Source organism: Cyprinodon variegatus, unplaced genomic scaffold, assembly GCF_000732505.1.
Source record: "Cyprinodon variegatus isolate N-32 unplaced genomic scaffold, C_variegatus-1.0 Scaffold1163, whole genome shotgun sequence".
Taxonomy (NCBI): Eukaryota; Metazoa; Chordata; class Actinopteri; order Cyprinodontiformes; family Cyprinodontidae; genus Cyprinodon; species Cyprinodon variegatus.
In genome coordinates, this window is record NW_015151616.1 from 79,478 (window position 1) to 85,065 (window position 5,588).

Genomic DNA, 5,588 nt, shown 5'->3' on the forward strand with positions numbered 1-5,588 from the left:
CCTGTTGAAGACCTCAGCTTCAGATAATGCAATGTAATGTTAATAAAGGCCTCATTTTTTGCCCCTTTCACACTTCAGTTGGCCTGCTTTAAACAGAGCATGCTTAATTGTTTTTGTTTTGTTTTCCCTATCAACACGTCCTCCCACCTGAGCTCTTAATCTGCGCAGCTCCTCCGGAGTTTCTGAGGGTCTCTTGGTTAACAATCTCCTAGCCTGTCTGTTTAGCTGGATAGGCACCATGTTGTTCCATATTCACCATTATCTAAACTTCTCTTCTCTTGCAACTTTCATAAAACTTTTGTACTCACACTTAGAAAGAAACAGGTCAATGTTTTTCATTTGTTTGTTTTCTTTTTAGTTTTCCACCAGGTTACAGGTTACAAAGGATTTAATTTTGCAGTATCAGAATAAAACTTTTGTACTCATACTTAGAAAGAAACAGGTCAATGTTTTTCATTTGTTTGTTTTCTTTTTAGTTTTCCACCAGGTTACGGGTTACAAAGGATTTAATTTTGCAGTATCAGAATAAAAAAGGCTGAATACAAATACAAATATCATCTTTTGGAAAAAACATATCTGGAAAACTTTTTTCCCCCTCCTTCTAATTAACAACTGGTTAATCTTAGCTAGTAAACTAGGCTCACCCACCAGTGGTCAAAATCATTTTTGCCTATGACTAAAATACACATTTAATCTCACATTTAGTCTGGTTTATCAGGCTGGGTTAATCTGTGTTATTTCATTAAACAAAATCACAGTGTTACATTGAAAGCTGTGACTGCACTGCATAAACAAAAACAAAAAAAAAACACCTTTGTAAGGCAAGATAAACAGTTGCATTTAGGCACTTTTGTAAAAAAAATATATATATATATATATTGGCATTTAAAGAAATATGCACAAAGGGTAAGTCTTGTTCTGTTTATTTACACAACCTCTACCTTCATCCAAATCACCACTTTGCTATGATTTACCATCAATAAACTCAACTTCCAGTTTTATCTAATCTAACAACATTCTTTTGTGTTTATTTCTGATAATGGGTCAAAGGGACCTGCTAAGGAGATGGGCTTAACATTTATGACATTTAATTGAAAGACTCTAATGTGTTGTTTCTGCAAACCAAGAATGTGATTCTGTGTAGATGTGTTATATCTAAAAACAGAATATGAATCAAGAGTATCTGTCTGAGATATATGTTTATTTATAGCTGTTAAAAATATGGTTTGGTGGATCATTCTTTACAAATCTCTGCATCCTTCAAAAACAGTATGGTTGGAGGTTTTGTGCATTTTAACCAGCCTGTTGCTTGGTGAGTCAAAAGTTCTCAGAGGATGATGTAACCCCCAGAAAATAGTGCAATGAGCAAAGGAAAGGCAGCACTGTCTATCTCTGCATGCTTCTTTCAAATTTCAGTTCCTCTCTGGGAGAGGGGTAGTTGTGGCGACTAATGCAAAACAAAACAACAGAGATCCAATCTGTCAGCTTCATCTGAACTCTTTCAATTGCATATAGAGGTGCAGAAGTTGCATTGGAGCTGGAAATGGTGCTTTTAAATCCAGTCATCTAAAGACCCTGCCTAAATCTGCAGCAGTGAGTCTGAGTGGCCTGCTTGGAGTTAATGTTTCATCTCCTAAGCATGACTGCAGCCAATTCAATTAAACCAGCGCGTGCACGCCAACAAAAATAATCTTTAATCATTTCTGGTTTTGTTTAAAAAGAAAATAACTAACGCCGCCAAGGAATATTGAGACTTTAGTCTTTTTTTAACGTGTTGCAATAAACGGGAACATAAGATATAAAATAGAGAATTACAAACTCACCTCTAACGTCTGTCACAGGGGTCAGAAAAAGTTTTAAACACACTAAAGCCAGGTGTGGAGGGGGGGAAAAGGTTGTTTTCCACAGCAGAAGTCCCAGAAGACTAAGGCATTTTCTGTGAGAAATTGACCACCTTCCTTATCAAAGCTTGAAAACAAGCTTAGATAAAGTAAGGAGATCCTAACTGAGGAGCATCGATGTGCTGCCTTTAAAATGGGTTTAGGAGACGCCTCTCCGCAGACCAAGGCTGAGAAATCCCCTTTGCTGTCCTTATAGTTTACAGCTTGCTATGTCCTGAACGCTGAACAGCATTTCACGGCTTAACGCGGCGGTGCAGGTCCTACAACTTTGTTCCTGTTGCTTTCTGGACTCTTTTTTTTCCCCCTGTTGCTCAGTTAATCAGTGTTAAATAGGCACAGCGGAAATGTAAATATCTGTCCTTCAAAGTAAAACAAATTAGATCTATGAACCTCATGTACTGTTATAGATTACTTTTTTTATTTCTTCTTAATTTGATTTCCATGTAATGTTATATGTATATTTTATTTCATTTACATCGCTATTGAAATAAAAACAAATGTAAGCGCACATTAAATTTTATTCTGAAGGTCTCAAGCGGAAACAGATTGTGCACTGAGGGTGAATGACAGCCTTCCCCGGGCTCTTCCCTCTGCCTGTAAAAGTTTTTCCTGACGCGGAGATGGAAACATGGCGGGGTGACCGTCACGTGACGTAACGCCACCAAAACCGGGTGACTCCCACTAGAAATCCCCTCTTTAGTCACAGAAAACATTATTTCTTTTTAAAGACTGTGTAAAACCAGACGCCATACAATAATAACCTGAATACATTCCATTACAATAAATTACATTGCAATTAGTCACATTAAATACATACAAGACATTTAAATATTGATAGTAAAAATATGTAATGAATAAATGTCTAGATTTTCTTTGGTGTTTTTTTTTTGTTTTTGTTTTTCTTTCCCAGACTCCGAAAGATGAATACAAAGAAATTAATTTATTCATTCATTAATATTGATATTTCTTTTTTTATGTTAATAATGTCTTCCACCTTATGCATGAAGCTGTTGCTAAACTGGAAAGCTCCTTCAATGACAGACTGCTGCACCCTAACCAGAGGTTATAGTTTCCTACAGCCTTTGCTAACAAATAGATGCATATTTAAACATATGATAAAAAGGTATATTGGATAAAATTCTTTGAGATTTGAGTTCTGGAGGAAACATCTTTTCCATCGTCAATACTTAGCTACTTTTATCAATATCATTATACATTAAATAGATATTTACAAGTTAGAATATCTACATTAATTGATCATTTAATAGGTTTTTATTCAAATAGTTATTTACAGTATCTATGATTTCGCTGAAGACTCTTAGATGACTTGCAGAGACACATTTTCTCTTTACGGCATAAACACAAAATCAAGTTTTGAAAGAGCTTGAATTCTGTATTTATCATCTTTAATGTTGGTATATTGATGTGCATAATTAACCACAGTGTTTTTTTGTTGCCAAGTAATTGTTAAAATATAAAAAAAAATAGATGTTTGAATATTCTACTTGAGAAAAGAAAATGGTAGGGGTGGTCCACAGGGGTGGCCGATGATTGGCCAAGGGTGGCAATGGCCACCCCTGGCCCCCCATCTAGCTCTGCCCATGACCCTAAATGCACCAGGGAGTGCTATCCCAGATCCTTCCTCCCAGCAGCTGTAAGACCTTATAACCATCACTGTTCCCAACAGCCTCAATAAGTTGTTACATTCAAGCAGATTTTTGCACAGCTTTCGTCTTATTTAAAAAACATTATTTTTTCTTCTTTTGCACATCTCCGGTGTTGCTGCTATTTTTCACATATCCATTAAAGTAATAATGTCAACAGCTGTTGTTGATTTTTATTCTCCAGATACGGAGTATTTATATTGTAATAATACAAGACAATATTCTATTTGTTTTATTTGTTGTTTTTTTCCGATCTGTTATTTTTATATACTTTCTAAGGCGCACGTTGTGTGACCGCTTCTGCTATAACCCTTTGCTGCTGAAAACACCACAATTTCCCCATTGTTGGACAATAAAGGGATTTTTCTATTTTTTAAAATTCTATTCTAATAAGACCCCATAATAGCCAGAATAACACATAAATATCAAAATTTAGAATATTTACAATCATTGTGGACCCCAAAAAATTTAAAATATTGTCTTCTTATATATACATTTTTTTTTACAGTACCTTTGATACGTTAATCAATAGAAGTCTCATAAAAGGTTAAGAAAAAAAAGTTACTGAAAGGAACTGCTCCTAACATTTTTGCAATATATTGTTGCAATCAATGCATATGCAAAGTGTACAATAGCACAGAGGGAGAGTTCATGTGGCTTTACAAGCTGTTACTGTGGTTCAATATTGGCCTAGTGGTAAAGAGCAGGGTTTGAAACTCATGACTGTTATTCTGGGTCCCTGAGTGAGACCCTCAGACCCAAAATGCTCTCTAAAGGATGGATGAATTGCAAAGGATACATTTAGCTGGACTGGATTGCTTCTTTTTAGCTAAATAATGTTTTAACAGAAACCCAAAAAGGCTTAAATAGGGCAGCAGAAGAAGGAAAAGTCCTTCAAAATTGTAGCTGTTGAGCAGATTAACAGCATTCCACCAATGACTGCTTATCTCTCTGTTAGGGCCTCCAGCTCAAAACAACCCCAGGAAATCACTGGATATCCACCCGATAAGTTATCCAGCTTCATGTGTGTGTGTGTATACGTTGGTGAAGCAGCTTCAGCAAGAAAATAATGCTTTCTATTGAAGCAGCAGTGACACTGACCTATTTTTGATAGTCTTAAAATAAAAACTACGTATTTCGTACATTCAGTGCTCAGACTATAAACACTATTAGAGTGCAACTCTTCAGCTTTATTCAGAATTATAACTTAACATGTTTACTTTGAATTTTACATGTAAATCGACAGAGGAAATGTTTCCTTGCAGAGAAATCTGAAGAATTAGTACAAAAACAGCCTCTTCTGGAAAACATGTAGATATAAATAACCTGAGGTCCCTGTGAGGAGAATTGAATGTGGCTTAAAAGATGTTGATCTTCAACTGTTAACAGTTGTCGCATCTTCTTCGTTGAAGCTCCATTAAAAAGTTCAACCTCGCATTCACAAATTAGTTCACTTGTGAGCCTCCAAATAATAGCAATATGCTGATGGTTTGATGGACCTGATTGGCAGAAATTAAAATAAAAAATGTTAAATTTACTGATATCTTTTCTCTGTCATTTGTTACAAAGCTTTTCCTGCTGGATCTTTTAATAGAAACTATGAAATCGTTTTTATAGGTTTAACAATGTCATATATAATTATCAAACTTTGGTGAGCTGTTGGAATAGTTGCAGCTATTCATGAGTGAAAACTTCATGTAGTTTGTGCATCAATAATTCCCTAAATTGCCCTGCCAGTCTAATTACAGGGCCATGTGTATGTGCATGCCTGCATGTAGGCCCCTGTTTAGTCCATCACAAGGTCTTAAAGCGCCCCCTTCTGTCCGATCAGCACAGCAATCTAAATATGTACTCAAAACATAGTGTTGGTTTCCTTAGGAAGGCACAAAAATTGATTAATTGACTTTATTGATCTCCCAGCAGAGAAATTTAGTCGTTACATCGGCTTAATACTCATATATACATATATATATATACATATATATACGTATATATATATATATATATATATATATATATATAT